Source organism: Erinaceus europaeus, chromosome 2 (assembly GCF_950295315.1).
Source record: "Erinaceus europaeus chromosome 2, mEriEur2.1, whole genome shotgun sequence".
Lineage (NCBI taxonomy): Eukaryota > Metazoa > Chordata > Mammalia > Eulipotyphla > Erinaceidae > Erinaceus > Erinaceus europaeus.
The window spans coordinates 166,000,568-166,016,915 of NC_080163.1; the positions used below are offsets into that span (position 1 = coordinate 166,000,568).

At 44.7% G+C, this 16,348-nt stretch overlaps 1 long non-coding RNA gene and 1 other non-coding gene across 2 annotated transcripts in view; one reads left to right on the forward strand and one right to left on the reverse strand.

The window, feature by feature from the left end:
• LOC132537004 (uncharacterized) overlaps positions 1-10,696 on the reverse strand; it is a 418,667-nt gene extending 407,971 nt beyond the window's left edge. Inside the window, exons 1-2 of the long non-coding RNA XR_009548515.1 lie at positions 10,615-10,696; positions 360-426 (exon numbers count right to left, since the gene is read on the reverse strand). This is a non-coding gene — a long non-coding RNA (uncharacterized LOC132537004). The remainder of the gene's footprint in view (positions 1-359; positions 427-10,614) is intronic.
• An 828-nt stretch (positions 10,697-11,524) lies between these two features.
• On the forward strand, positions 11,525-11,632 carry LOC132537245 (U6 spliceosomal RNA). The gene has a single exon (XR_009548706.1). It is a non-coding gene; the product is annotated as a U6 spliceosomal RNA (small nuclear RNA).
• The last annotated feature ends 4,716 nt before the right edge of the window (positions 11,633-16,348 follow it).

Sequence of the window (16,348 nt, forward strand, 5' to 3'; positions counted from 1 at the left end):
GGGCTGGTGGTGACACACTTGGTTGAGCGCACATGTTACAAGGTGCAAGGATGTGGTTCAAGTCCCCATCCCCCACCTGCAGGGGGAAAGCTTTGTGAGTGTCTCTGCAGGTGTCTCTGTCTCTTTCCCTCTCTACCTCTCCTTACCCTCTCGACTTCTAGCTGCCTCTATCCAATAAACAAAAGTAATAAAAAATTAGAAATATTAAACCAGCATGTTTGAACTGAAGGGCCTAGTTTACTTTTGCATAACTAGGAGATATTTATTGAGCTACTTGTACTCTGTGCTTATGTGACGTTTACCATCCTAAGAGATGCTAACAGATGCTCTGTTTACTGGGTTCAAGACCCTGTTCCCACCTGCACAAGTGGTGGAGCTGTGCTGCTGGTGTCTCTTTCTCTCTCCCTCTCTTCTTCTGTGGCTCACCTCAAAGGGCACCAATAGGGTTGGCCATTAAGTACCGGGCATGGAGGTTCTGAGCCAGTGTCCCAAAAAAACATGCTTTATGACATTCAGATCTGTGAGCTGGAAATCTGTGGTTGTGACTAGAGGAAATAGGTGGCCCAATTCTCAGAGATCAGAGAAGAAAACCCAGAGAGACCAGAACCTCATGTTATGTAAATAACAGCACAACATCTTCAGGATTGGATTCTGACAACTGATTTGTCATCTTGGAAAGTTGTTTCATGTTTTTTTTTTTTTTTTTTTTTTTGCAGTGAAAATCAGATTCCTTTATTGTATCAAAGTATAATCTGAGTTTTACAAAGTATTTTCCATATATATATATATATATATATATATATATATTCTTTCTCCCTTTCTTTCTTTCTTTCTTCCCATTTTTTTTTTACCAGAGCACTACTCAGTTCTGGATGATACTGCTGCAGGAGATTTAACCTGGTATTTTAGTGTCTCAGACATGAGAGTCTCTTTACATAACCATTAAGCCATCTACCCCACCTTTATTTTACATTTCTTAGAGGAGAATTACAATTTAACATGTTGTATAAAGGTAATATAATCTTCTAATTAATCTAAATATTGAAAGCATATAGTTGTGAGGGAAAACATTTAATTTTTTAAGGAACACTATCAAGCAATCCTAAAAAACAGACGATACTCAAGTTGATATCACTATAGTTTAACTCTTGATACTATCAAAACATCTAAAAGGTATGTGGTGGAGCTGGGAAGACAGTTAAGTGGTGTTGCTAAAAGACTTTCACTCCTGAGGCTTCACAGTTCCAGGTTCAGTCCCCAGCAGCAATATCAGCCAGAACTAAACAGTATTCTAGTAATCAACAAATAAATTAAATGAAAAATAATAGTATATAAAGAAAAAAGAGTGGGTGTCGGGCGGTAGCGCAGTGGGTTAAGCACACGTGGCCCAAAGTGCAAGGACTGGCAGAGGATTCCTGTCCCAGCCTCCGGCTCCCCACCTACAGGGGAGTCGCTTCACAGGTGTCTGCAGGTGTCTCTCTTTCTCTCCTCCTCTCTGTCTTCCCTCCTCTCTCCATTTCTCTCTGTCCTATCCAACAATGACAACATCATCAACAAAAACAATAATAACTATGACAACAGTAAATCAAGGAAAACAAATGGGAAAATCAATAATAATAAAAAATAAAAAAGTAAAATGGAAAACATAGCCACCAGGAGCAGTGGATATGTAGTGCCAGCACCCAGCCTGGAGGCAAAAAAAAAAATTTAAACTGTAAAAAAAATATTAAGAATGGGGAGTCGGGCTGTAGCGCAGTGAGTTAAGCGGAAGCGGAGCAAAATGCAAGGACCAGCTTAAGGATCCTGGTTTGTGCCCCCAGCTCCCCACCTGCAGAGGAGTCACTTCACAGGCAGTGAAGCAGATCTGTAGGTGTCTATCTTTCTCTCCCCCTCTCTGTATTCCCCTCCTCTCTCCCTTTCTCTCTGTCCTATCCAACAACTATGACATCAGTAACAACAACAAAACAACAAGGGCAGCAAAAGGGAATACATAAATAAATATTTTAAAAAATTAAAAATATAACCCCTAGGATTTTAAATTGACAACTTATTTATCACACTGAAATTATCATCTACCCTTCCTAGTTTTTAGTTTCCAAAGGTGATCTGACTGGAGAATAGATGAGTTTGGTTTTTTATAATTATTTTCCCCTTTGTTGCCCTTTTTTTAATACTTATTTGTTGTTATTGATGATTGATGTCATTGTTGTTGGATAGGACAGAGAGAAATGGAGAGAGGAGGGAAAGACAGAGCGGGGAGAGAAAGAGAGACACCTGCAGAACCTGCTTCACTGCCTGTGAAGCAACCCCCCTGCAGGTGGGGAACCACGGGCTCCAACTTGGATCCTTATGCCACTCCTTGTGCTTTGCGCTGCCTGTGTTTAACCCACTGTGTAACAGCTAGACTCTCTGCTTTTTTCTTTTAACATAAACCTATGGTGATGTTTAGAAACTATGGAAACAGTAGGAGGTGGCTTGCAGCACTGCATAGAACTTGCTGGCAGGAGACTTGATCCTAGATGCCATGTATGCCAGAGTGATGACCTGCTTCTTACTCTCACTAATAAATATAGAAGTGCATCTACTAAAAAAGAAAATGTTTTACCTCAAGTCATTTATATGAAAAAAAAGTTCCGATAAATAAATGTCAGTTTATTAGTCATCTTATGGTTTGATACCCAGAAATAAATACAACTTTGATTTTCAAACAAAAATTAATAATAGGGCTCAGGTGCTGGTTCACCCAGTGAAGTGCATAGTACTATGTGCAAGGACCCGGGTTTGAGCCCCTGCTCTGTGGCCCTGCTCCCCACTTGCAGGGGGGAAGCTTCACAAGCAGTGAAGCAGGTCTGCAGGTACCTCTCTGTCTCTCTCCCTCTCTGTCTCTCCCTCCTCTCTTCATTTCTCTCTGTCCTATTAAATAAAAAGTAGGAAAGAAAAAGCAAACAAACAAAAAATTATGAAGCACTCTGGGGAGCTTGACAGGGCACACAAGGAAGAAGATAATTTGTGGATCTTGCCTTTTGTTCTCATCTGATGAGCCAGTTATTCTGTGCCATGTTACCCTTATTATTCGTTATCCTTAAATTTAGACCGTGGTGGCCAGGTGGTGGAGTGCCTGGTTGAGTGCTCACATTATAGTGCATAGGGACCCGGTTCAAGCTCCCAGTCCCCACCTTCAGGGGGAAAGCTTTGTGAGTGGTGAAGCAGTCTGCAGGTGTCTCTGTCTCTCTGCCTCTCTATCTCCCCCTCCCTTCTCAATTTCTCTGTCTCTATCCAATAATAACAACAACAACAATTCAGAGTGTGGTGGTGACTGGCTGCCTGCTTACCATAAAATAACTTTCCTTGAAACCCTGGTATAGTAGATTGTGATAAAAATAAAGATAATAATAGAAAATTAATTTACATGATAGAAGTCTACATCAAATTGGCATTTGAAATAAGAAAGCTCTTTTTTGAGGTCCCCTGTTAGGGAGCACGTGAGTGGAAACAAACTGCTTCTGGAAAGCCTTGTTTTCAGTAGCTTAATTTTTTCCTTTCTTTAATTTCCTTTTCTTTTTAAACTATCTATTTATTGGATAAAGACAGCCAGAACTCGAGATGGAAGGGAGAGCGAGAGGGATGGAGAGACATAGAGACACCTGCAGCCCTGCTTAGTCACTTTTGAAGCTTTCCTCCTGCAGTGAGGATCAGGGGCTTGAACCCAGGTCCCTGTGCATTGTTATGTGTTTAACCAAGTATACCAGTGCCTGAATCTCCCCCCCCCTTTTCTCTTGGCTTTTCTTTGTCTATTTTTCCTTTCTTTCTTTTTTTGCTTTTGAGCTTATTGCCAGGTTTCAGGGCCAGCACTATGAATCCACTGGTCCTGGCAGCCATTTATTTATTTATTTATTTTTGGCTAAGACTTGCATGGGTCCTTGTACTTCATACTATGTGCACTAAACCCAGTGCACCCCACCTACTCCACCCTCCCATTTGCATTCTTTTATAGGTGAGAGGAAATACAAAATAAGAGGCAAAATCTTCACCCAGCACTTTGTTTAGGCAAGAAGAAGCTCTGCAAATGTCCCCCCTCAGCTCAGAGGGAGAGGGGAGTTTCTCTGCATGTGATGCCTCTTTTTTTTTTAAATTATCTATGTCTGGATTGACTGATTGATTGGACAGAAATGGAGAAATTGATAAGGGAGGAACATATAGAAAGGGAAAGAGATGGAGACACATGTAGCTACATTTCACCACTTATGAAGTTTTCCCTCTGCTTGTTTGGGGCCAGGGGCTTGAACCCAGGTCCTTGTGCACTATGATGTATGCACTTAACCAGGTGCACCACCAACTGCCCCCCTGTTTTTTTGTCTTTTAAAGAAGCTCCCACTTATTTTTTTTTGTATACAACTCTCTATATATGCTATTCTCTTTTAAAGTCTTATTTATAAAAAGGAAACATTGACAAGGCCATAGGATAAGAGGGGTACAGTTCCCACCACCAGAACTCCACATGCCATCCCGTCCCAATAGCTTTCCTATTCTTTATCCCTCTGGGAGTATGGACTCAGGGACATTATGGTGTGCAGAATATAGAAGGTCTGGATTCCGTAACTGCTTACATGCTGAATATAGATGTTTACAGGTGGATCCATACTCTCAGCCTGTCTTTCTCTTTCTCTAGTGGGGCAGAGCTCTGGGGAAGTGGGCTCCAGGACACATTGGTGGAGTCGTCTGTCCAGAGAAGTCCAGTAGGCATCTTGGTAGCATCTGAAACCTGATGGCTGAAAGAAGAGTTAACATATAGAGCCAAATTGTTGACCAATCATGAACCTAAAGGCTGGAATATTGCAGATGAAGATTTGAGGTCTCTGTTTTGAAGATAGCTAGTAGGCCTATTTTAGTTCTATTCCAAAGGGTTATATATTCCAGTGGGATATTATATTCAAAAGGGATAGTATATTCCTACTGCTTTGTCCTCCTCTCAGGCAGTCTCATCATGCAGGTAGCAGGGGTGGGTCTGGGCAAAGCCCTATTTCTTTTTCTGGCTCTGAGATTTTGAACTTTACATCCTGTCTCTAGATTCTATTCAAACTTAAGTCTGTCTCTAAACCCTAACACCATCAACACAAAAGGAGTTGAGTTAGATTCTTAAAATTTATTTTGGATTTGAGTCCCCACCACACCTGCAGAGGAAAAGCTTTGTGAATGGTGAAGCAGTGCTGCAGGTCTCTCTCTCTCTCTCTTCTCCCTCTCTACTTCCCCTTTCCCTTTTGATTTCTGCTGTTACTATCCAATAAATAAAGATAATAAAAATATTTTTAAATTATTATTTTTAATTTTTAAAATATTTCCCTTTTGTTGTCCTTGTTATATTGTTGTAGTTATTATTGTTGTTATTGATGTCCTTGTAGTTGGATAGGACAGCGAGAAATGGAGAGAGGAGGGGAAGACAGAGAGGGGGAGAGAAAGATAGACACCTGCAGACCTGCTTCACTGCCTGTGAAGCAAACCCCCTGCAGTTTGAGAGCCAGTGTACTTAACCCACTGTGCTGCTGCCTGACTTCCTTTAATTTTAAGGAATTTATATTTAAAATTATATTTTGATTTGATAGAACAAGTCAGTTCACAAGGAAAGGAGATAATGGAGAGAGAGAGAGAAAGACACATGCAGCTCTGCTTGCTTGTCAAGCTTTCCCCCACCCCCTAGCAGGTAGGCACTGGGGCCTTGAACCTGGTTCCTTAGTCATGGTTATGTGCATGCTCAACTGAGATCACCACCACCTGTGTCTATTTTAAAATTATTAAAGAATTTCTTAAGAATCCACTTAGCTCATCATCTGCACTATTCCAGCTTAGGTCCATGATTGGTCAATGATTTGTTTGGCTTTGAGTGTTAACTCTTTTCAACCACCAGGTTCCAGGTGCTAGCATGATGCTGACCAGACTTCCCAGGACAGACAACCCCACCAGTATGTCCTGGAGCTCTGCTTCCCAAGAGCCCTTTCCCACTAGGGAAAGAGAGAGACAAGCTGGGAGTACGGATCAACCAGTCAACGGCCATGTTCAGCGAGGAAGCAATTGCAGAGGCCAGACCTTCCATCTTCTGCATCCCACAATAACCTTGGGTCATACTCCCAGGGTTAAAGTATAAGAAAGGTATCAGGGGAGGGGATGGGATACAGAGTCTGGTGGTGGGAATTGTGTGGAGTTGTACCCCTGTGCTTTACTCAGTGTTTCCTTTTTATAAATAAAAAATTTTAAAAAGGGAGTTCGGAGGTAGTGCAGCAGGTTTAGCGCAAGTGGCACAGCATAAAGATCCTGGTTCCAGCCCCCAGCTCCCCACCTGCAGGGGTCTGGCTTCACAGTCAGTGAAGCAGGTCTGCAAGTGTCTTTCTCTCCTGGTCTTCCCTTCTTCTCTTCTTCCCTTTGTCCCAGCTGCGTCCAGCGCAGCGCCATGGAGCCCAGTGGCCTGCGCCCTAATGCCTCCTCGTCCCCATGCTGCATTGCATTGCGTCGCACCCATAGGTCCCAGCGCTGGGGCTCGACCCCGTGCCCTGAGCACCTGGCCACGACTGTGCGGAGGCCCCCCGCGTGTAAGTACTGCTGAGGACTCAGGACAGTGCTGTGCTGGACAGCCTCGGCCAGGTCCATCGTGCTGGAGCCCATCTACTGAGATTTCTCCAATTCCAAGTAAGTGGCCCCAGGGGCCCTGTGCCCTCAATGGCTTGGGTATTGCCCCTGCCTGGGAAGGTGCTGGGTGGGGGGAGGGGCGAAGTCGGGGTGCAGCCGCTGAGGGGCCAGAGTCCCAGGACCCTGTCCCCAGGCATGGACAGGGTGGCTGCGCGCCCCCAGATCCCGCTGCTTTTGGCTTCTGGGAGCAGGAGCGCAGGGACCCCGCCAGAGAGTCTGGGCAGCTGGCCTTCCCTTTCCTTCCTGCAGGGAGAGGGGTCCTTGGGTCCCTGAGCTTCCCCAGTGTGTCCTTGCCAGCAGCTCCCAGCGCCCCGAGGGTGAGGACCCGCCCATGCAGGAGGATTCCGGACAGTGTGCCTCCTGCCCACCCCAACCGCCAGGGCAGGAGGGGACCCCGGAACCCACCAGCCTGCTGTGGCTTCAGTAGCGGCCAAGCCCAGAGAACTTTCTGGGCGCCCGCCCACCCGAAATGTGCGCCAGCTGTCCTTCCTCTCTGTGTGGCCCACGATGAGGTCCTCTGGGAAGGTGGTTTGGAATCCTGAACTTCGAGTTTGGCCTGGGGCAACATGGCGAGCCAAGCCCCCAGACTAGGGTGAAGGCTGGAGCGCCAAGCTCCCAGACTAGGGTGAAGGCTGGGGCGCGGGGTGTGGGTCCAGGTTGGTGGTCTCCTGGCATTTCTAGAACTGGAGTGTTTTCTCTGCCTCTGTCTCCCTCGGAAGAGATATGCATTTCAGAGAAGTGCCCCAGGCCGGCTGGCATGAACCCATGTGTAGCACTGGTGGTCATGTGCTGGTGGTGCAAAGCACAAGGACCAGAGTAGGGATCCCGATTCAAACCCGACTCCCCTCTTGCAGTGGAGTCCCTTCACAAGCAGTGAAGCCCGTCTGCAGGTTTCTTTTCAGATGTATGACATTCTTAGAGGAGTGAAGTGGTATCTCATTGTTGTCTTTACTTGCATTTCTCTGACAGTCAGAGACTTGGAACATTTTTTTCCATGTGTTTCTAGACCTTTTGGATCTCTTCTGTGGTGAATAATCTGTCCATGTCCTCCCCCCATTTTTGGAAGGGGTTATTTTTTTCTTGTTGAGATTTGCAAGTTCTTTACATATTTTGGTTATTAGCCTCTTGTCTGAGGTATGGCATGTAAAGATCTTCTCCCATTCTGTCAGGGGTCTCTTGGTTTGGGTAGTAGTTTCTTTAGCTGTGCAGAAGCTTTTTAATTTGATGTAGTCCCATAAGTTTATACTTGACTTAGTCTTCTTTTTAATTGGATTCATTTCATTGAAGGTGTCTTTAAAATTTATGTAGAAAGGGGTTCTGCCAATATTTTCCTCTAAGTATGTGATAGTTTCTGGTCTAACATCCAAGTCCTTGATCCACTTGGAATTCGCTTTTGTATTTGGTGAAATATAGTGATTCAGTTTCATTCTTCTGCATGTTTCAACCCATTTTTTCCAACACCATTTGTTGAAGAGACTTTGCTTTCCCCATTTAATAGTCTGGGCACCTTTGTCAAAGATTAATTGTCCATAGGTGTGGGGGCTTACTTCTGGCCTCTCAATTCTATTGAGACACCGGTCAGTGTGTCTATTCATGTTCCAGTACCTAGCAGTTTTTATGACAAGGGCCCTATAATACAATTTGAGATCAGGGAGTGTGATGCCTCCGGTTCTGTTCTTTCTTCTCAAGATTGTTTTGGCAATTCTAGGTCTTTTCTGGCTCCAGATAAACATTTGTAGCATTTGTTCTATTCTCCTAAAAATGTGTTTGGGATCTTGATAGGAATAGCATTAAAATTGTATATGGCTGTGGGTAGTATATTCATTTTAATGGTGTTAATTCTTTCAACCCATGAGCATGGAATATCTTTCCACTTCTTTGTGTCTTTTGCAATTTCCTTGAGTAGTGACTCATAATTTTCAGTATACAAGTCTTTCACTTTTTTTTCCCTTTTTATTTAAGAAAGGATTAATTAACAAAACCATAGGGTAGGAGAGGTACAACTCCACACAATTCCCACCACCCAATCTCCATATCCCAGCCCCTCCCCTGATAGCTTTCCCATTCTCTATCCCTCTGGGAGCATGGACCCAGGGTCATTGTGGGTTGCAGAAGGTAGAAAGTCTGGCTTCTGTAATTGCTTCCCCACTGAACATGGGCATTGACTGGTCAGTCTATATTCCCAGTCTGCCTCTCTCTTTCCCTAGTAGGGTGGGTCTCTGGGGAAGCGGAGTTTCAGGACATATTGGTGGGGTCTTCAGTCCAGGGAAGCCTGGCTGACATGATGATGACATCTGGAACCTGGTGACTGAAAAGAGAGTTAACATACAAAGCCAAACAAATTGTTAAGCAATCATGGACCCAAAGCTTGGAATAGTGGAGAGGAAGTGTTAGGGGGATACTCACTGCAAACTCTAGTGTACTTCTGCTTTCAGGTATATATTTTTGCAGTAGTTTATGGATACGTGTCAACATATGCTCTCTCTCACAGAATCTGGTGTATATCTAGGTTTTGGGACTTTGTTAGAAAGTGAACCACCTGAGATGGAATTAGAGTATACTATGAAAGGAAAGGTCTCACCCGAGTAATGAAGCTGAAGGGTTGTCAATCCACACATGAAGTCTCTGGACACAGTCTGAAGTGAAGCATGTTGAGGTGGCAATCGTTGTGTTGATTAGGATGTGATCGGCAGATGCAACATTATTTGATATGGATTGGGAGAGGCATACGGGAAAGTGGGTCCTATCCAAGGGTTCCAGGACTGGGGGAAGTAGAGGCTCTATAGTGGAGATGTGAGGTTCCTGCTGTCTTAGGGTTCAAAAAGACAATCAATAGTTAATGTTACCATCACATTATTTGGTAATTGGGTCGCACCCATAGGCTCCAGCGCTGGGGCCTGGGCCCTGTGCCTTGAGCTCCCAGCCAGAACTGTGCGGAGGTCCCCCATGTGGAAGTACTGCTGGGGACTCCCCAAGGTGCTATGCCAGACAGCAGCCAGCAGCCAGGTCCATAGTGCTGGAGCCCATCTAGTGAGATTCCTCCAATTCCGAGTAAGTGGCCCCTGGTTCCTGTGCCCTTGAAGGTTGGGTTTTGTGCCTGCCTGGGAAGGTGCTGGGTGGGGGGAGGGGCAAAGTCAGGGTACAGCCGCAGAGGGGCCAGCGCCCAAGGAACCAGTACCCCGGGCCAGGCGCACCCCTTAGAGGTGGCTGCACGCACCCAGAAACCTGCAGGACCCAGTGGCCTTGAGCGGGGTGCTCCCCTGGATCAAGGCCATGCGCATCCCTGGCAGGGGGGAACCCAGGGGAGGTGTCCACGAGCCCCCAGACCACGCACCCCTGGCAGGGACACCCTGGAAGGGTGCCTGCGTGCCCTCAGATTGAGCTGCTTTCAGCTTCCATGAGTGCAGGGACCCTGCAGGAGAGTCTGTGAAGTGGGCCTTCCCTTTCCTTCCTGCTGGGAGAGGGGTCCTTGGTCCCTGGGCCTCACCTAGTGTGTCAGTGCTGGTGGCTTCAAGCGCCCTGAGGGTGAGGACCCGCCAGCTCAGCTGGAGTCCGGGCAGTGCGCCTCCTGCCCACCCCAATCGCCTGGGCAGGAGGGGACCCCTGAACCCACCGACCTGGCTTCGGGAGCGACCAGTCCTAGAGAACTTTCCCCACGCCCGCCCACCCGAAATGTGCGCCCATTGTCCTTGCTCTCTCTGTGGCCCACTATGAGGTCCTCGGGGAATGACTGTTAGGAATCCTGAACTTCGAGTTTGGTCTGGGGCAACATGGGGAGCCAAGCTCCCAGACTAGGGTGAAGGAGGCTGGGCACAGGGTGCAGGTCCAGGTTGGGGCTCTCCTCACACTTCTAGAACTGGAGTGTTTTCTCTGTCTCTGTCTCTCTCGGAAGAGACATGCATTTCAGAGGGGTGCCCCAGGCCAGCTGCCTCCAACCCTTGTTGAGCCCTGGGCCCGAGCTGTGGACTGGGTCTGGGCTGAGGGTCTGGCACTTTGCAACCTGCTGGTCCTGGAGGGCACTGCCAACACCCACCCCCAACCCCCCTCATGCAGGTGGCCTGGGATTGGCAGGGCTCCATGTGTGGTGGGGGGTGGGCAGGGGTCGCCTGGGGTTCTTGTGTCTGTGGGGACAGTCCTTGGGAGACTGCAGTCTTCCTACTCACACAATGGGGCAGCCAGGATGCTGGCAGGTGGGAGCTGCACTAGGAGCCCCACAGAGCCAGGCAAGAGCTGATCTTGGAGCTGGTAGGAACCGGGCAGGAACCGTGGTTTTTTTTTTTTTTTTTTTTAAAGGAAATTAAAAAAAGGAAAAATGTTACTTATTAATACAAAAAAAAGAGAAGCAGAGCATGACTATGGCACATGCAAATCTGGGGATTGAATTCAGGACTTAATTCGTACAGAGCCATTGCCCTAGCCATTCTGCAATTCTAAAGTATAAATAGGTTATTTTATTTTTGTTGTTGTTGTTGTCACCAAGGTCTCATTGTCTCCCTTTCTTTTTTTTTTCTTGTCTATTCTTTTCCACTCTTTTTTATTTTTATTTATTTTTCCTTTTTGTTGCCCTTGTTGCTTAACATTGTGTGGTGATTAATGTTGTTGTTGGATAGGACAGAGAGAAATGGAGAGAAGAGGGGAAGACAGAAGGGGGAGAAAAAGACAGACACCTGCAGACCTGCTTCACCACCTGTGAAGGGACTCCCGGGCAGGTGGGGAGCCAGGGGCTAGAACCACGATCTTTCCTCTGGTCCATGAGCTTTGCGCCATGTGCGCTTAACCCACTGTGCCACTGCCTGACTCCAACTGTCTCCATCTCTTAACACTTTTTAAATAAGATTATAATATAGTCCTAGCTTCGGTAGTACATATACTAAAACTGGCATGATAACAGAGAAGATTAGCATGGCCCCTGCTCAAGGATTACACACAGATTCATGAGGCATACCATATTTTTTCAAAAAAAGATTATAAAATATATGTACACACATATAAATAATTATAATCTTTTTAAGAGCCAGTTAATGTAACCTGGGAGGTGGTTCAGTGGCAAGAGATCTAGATTTATATGTGTGGGATCCCAGGTCTGTCTGAACTCTGGTTCTACATATGCTGAAGCTCTTTTAAAAGATTAATCAGTGAGGGAAAAAGGGAGGAGAGAGAGAGAGAGAGGAAAAACACTATAGCATCAGTCTGGAACATGTGATGCTGGAGGTAGAATTCAGGACCTCATGCTTGAGTCCAAAACTCCAACCACTGTACCAGCCTCCAGGGCTGCAGATTGGCTTTTTTGAACAAAATCATGGTAATATTGTTCTCTTAACTGTTAATCTTTTAAGCAATACAAAGTCATTTTAAAATTTTTTCTCAAATATTGTGCCTGGGAATCAATCCCACCCAGAACCTTGCACCTGCATGGGACAACTGAGAAGCCTCCTTGCCAGTCTCCATTCTGTATCCTTTAAGAGACATGCAAAGCACTGCTCCTCTATGCACTGAGTCCCGCCCATTGCCTGCCTGTGGTGTGCACTTAGAGTGTGGAGGATCAGAAATAACTTGAATGTTTAGGCTCTCTGTGTCTGTGCCAGAAGGGGTTTGCTAAGAAGTAGTGGTTTGGAAATGTGAATTCCTAGCTTCAAGTCTACCTACTGATGCTCCTCTACAATCTGAGACCATCGCAGGCAAGGGATAAATATATTATTTGCGCTGTCAGTTACACTACTGCAGGCTAAAATAAGGGTAGGGAAAGTGGAACGGCCAAAAGTAGGGAAAACTAAGATATCTAAATCAAAGTGACTTGTGACAGTTATTATAATGCTTACTGTTATGCAGCCCACTTTTCCAAAAATGCTACAAGGTTTACTGCAAATAACTCAAAAACATGGCTATTTTGCGCTTCCAACCCCAAAATTCTCTTTCAACCACATTCAGGTTTTACTTTAGTTTTTAAAGATTTATTTATTAGTGAGAGAATTAGGGGAGAGGAAGAAGGAGAACCGCAGCATCACTCTGACACATCTGATGCCAGAGATCAATCTTGAGACCTCACACATAAGAACCCCAAAGCTTTATCCACTGCACAACCTCCCAGACAGTGGCAGCCTTTATTTTTTTATAATTTAAAATATTATGCTACTTTGCTTACTTAAGAGGCAAAAGATTTATACAATCTGAAGAGAACAAGAGTATACTTTGCTTATTTAAATGATACATACAATTTAGTAGAACTTATACATTTGAATAAAACTACATACATATGTAATTCAAAATCTAGGAAATAGAGAAAAATGAAGTGGGGGAAAAACCCTTTCCTGACCCTCGACCTTAGATTCTCTCAGAAAATATTACGGTGTTTTTAAATGAATTAATTTATTTTTCCTTTTTAGTTGCCCTTGTTTAACATTGTTGTAGTTATTGATGTTGTTGTTGTTGGATAGGACAGAGAGAAACGGAAATAGCAGGGGAAGACAGAGGGGGAGAGAAAGATACCTGAAGACCTGCTTCACTGCTTGTGAAGTGACTTTCATGCAGGTGGGGAGCTGGGGCCAGAACCAGGTTCCTTCTGCTGGTCCTTGCACTTTGCAGTATGGTTTTGGCAGAGCTATTTATTTCTGAACCCCCAAGGAGTTGTAATAAAATTTTGTAATAATATGTTTTATTTTAAAACTTGAAAGTATCTTAATTTCCATAAAAAATTCATAAAAATGACCTTTAAACCAATTTTCTCTTTAGACAGTTATGATACAAATCCTGAATAGAAATAGCTTGAGGAAGAAATTTGAGTTAACACATTAGTAAACTTTCTGGAGAACGGACTGATGAGGGTAAAATAGAGTTTTTAAATTATTTGAATTTCATGAATTACAGAAGGGGGTTGAGGGGCACAGAAGCAGCACTCTAGCATATGCAGTGATTGGGATTGGACTCAGGACCTAAAATTTAGAAGCTCTAATTTCTTCCATGGTGCAACCTACCCATCTTCAGAGATAGTTTTGTTTTGTCCTAAAGATCTTATTTATTCATTAATGAGAGAGAGAGGAGCAGGGAGGATCAGCACGTTACTCTGGTATATGTGGCACTGGGGATTGAACTTGGGACCTCATGCCTGAGAATCCTGTACTTTATCCACTCTGCCTCCTTCTCCCAGACCGCTCATAATTTGGCTTTGATTGGAATTGGAACTACTGAAGAAGCACTTTTGGGGGCTGGGTGGTAGTGCAGCTAGCTGGCTAAGCGCACATGGCACAAAGCTCAAGGATAGGGGTTGGGATCCCATTTTGAGCTCCCGACCTGCAGGGATGTCACTTCACAAGTGGTGAAGCAGGTCTTCAGGTGTCTGTCTTTCTCTCCCACTCATTGTCTCCCCCCCACCCTAAATTTCTCTGTCCTATCCAGCAACAATGATAAACAAAAAGAACAACAAAAGGCGGGGGGGGGGGGGTGATGGCCTGCAGGAGCAGTGGATTTGTAGTGCAGGAAGAAAAAAAAAAAGAAAAAGAAACACTCTTACTCCATAAGTAAACCTGAGATAACAAGAGTCTTAAACAATTAAATTCCTTCCACTCTTGCTCTTTGTCAATTGTATGTGCCTGACATTCAGAAATAGAAATCCTTAGAAAAGAATTTGCGGTGCCTTTTCCATTGTAGTAAAGATAGTAATTATATTAAAATGTGAATTCCTTTCTATCTCTGCACAGGTTGGAACAAGAACCCAGTCAGAAAGAATCCAGACCTACAATTTCACCCAGAATAGTGTCACTGACCACAGGGTAGGATATGAAGTCCATGATATTAAGGTAATATTACTGAATGTGCTTACTGTATCTTTGATTTATTAAGGAATCAAATTTTGGGGCCTGGTTTATTAAGGAATCAAATTTGGGGGCCTGGTTTATTAAGGAATTTGGGGGCCTGGTTTATTAAGGAATCAAATTTGGGGGCTCTAGCCGGTATCCTTAGGCTGATCCTTGTGCTTTGCACCACCTGTGCTTAACCCACTGCGCTACAGCCCAACCCTTGTTAATATTCTATTATCTTCCTTTCCTTCTTGGCTTGGTCCCTTTATCTTGCTTGTAAATCTGTCATCTGAACTGAGAAGGTTGAAAGAGGAGGGGAGGTGGCCCACTGAGGTGGAAGGATCCAGGGCCACATGTATGCCCTGCCCACTTCACTCCCAGGTCAGACTGGCTTCCTCTGCCCCCTGGAGCCTGTCTGTGCATGTGTGTGTGTGTGTATGTGTGGGGTGTTTACAAGTGTTTCCTGATGCTAAAACAGTCTCCTTGGAGTGTGACTGCTAACTGCTTTTTGGCAAGATACTATTTTAAATAGTCCTGGGGTCCTTATTGTGGTACACCTGGTTGAGCACACATGTTACAGTGCACAAGGATCCAAGTTCAAGCCCCTGGCCCCCATCTGCAAGGGGAAAACTTTTTGAGTGGTGAAGCCATATTGCAGGTGTCTCTGTCTCTTTCCCTATCACCTACCTTCCCTCTGAATTTATGGCTGTTTCTATCCATTAAATAAAGATAATAATAGAAAAATTAATTTACATGACAGAAGTCTACATCAAATTGGCATTTGAAGTAAGAAAGCTCTTTTTTGAGGTCCCCTGTTACAGAGCACATGAGTGGAAATAAACTGCTTCTGGAAAGCCTGTTTTTAGTAGCTTAACTTTTTCCTTTCTTTAATTTTCTTTTCTTTTTAAACTATCTTTATTTATTGGTAGAGACAGCCAGAACGTGAGATGTGATGGAAGGGGGAGAGAGAGGGAGGGAGAGACAGAGACACTTGCAGCCCTGCTTAGTCACTTTTGAAGCTTTCCTCCTGCAGTGAGGATCAGGGGCTTGAATCCAGGTCCCTCTCCATTGTTGTGTGTTTAACCAAGTATACCAGTGCCTGACTCCCCCCTTTTTTCTCTTGGCTATTCTTTCTTTGTTTATTTTTCCTTTCTTTCTTTCTTTTTTTTTTTTTTTTTGCTTTTGGGCTTATCACCAGGTTTCAGGGCCAGCACTATGAATCCACTGGTGCTGGCAGCCATATATTTATTGATTCATTTATTTATTTATTTTGGCTAAGACAGACAGAAACTGAGAGGGGATGGGGTATATAGAGAGGGATAGAGACCTGTTTCTCTGCTTGTGAAGTGTCCTTCTGCAGGTGAGGAGCCAGGGCCTCCAACCAAGATCCTTGCATGGGTCTTTGTGCTTTTATACTATGTGCACTAAACCCAGTGAACCCCCACCTACCCCACCCTCCCATTTGCATTCCTTTATAGGTGAGAGGAAATACAAAATAAGAGGCAAAATCTTCACCCAGCGCACTTTGTTTAGGGCAGAAGAAACTCTGCAAATGACTCCCCTCAGCTTAGAGGGAGAGGGGAGTTTCTCTGCATGTGATGCCTCTTTTTTTTAAATTATCTATGTCTGGATTGACTGATTGATTAGACATAAACAGAGAAATTGATAAGGGAGGAGCATATAGAAAGGGAAATAGATAGAGACACCTGTAGCTATATTTCACCACTTGTGAGTTTTCCCCCTGCAGGTAGGGGGCCAGGGGCTTGAACCCAGGTCCTTGTGCACTATGATGTATGCACTTAACCAGGTGCACCACCACCTGCCCCCATTTTTTTGCTTTTAAAGAAGTTTCCACTGATTTTTTTTGCATACAACTC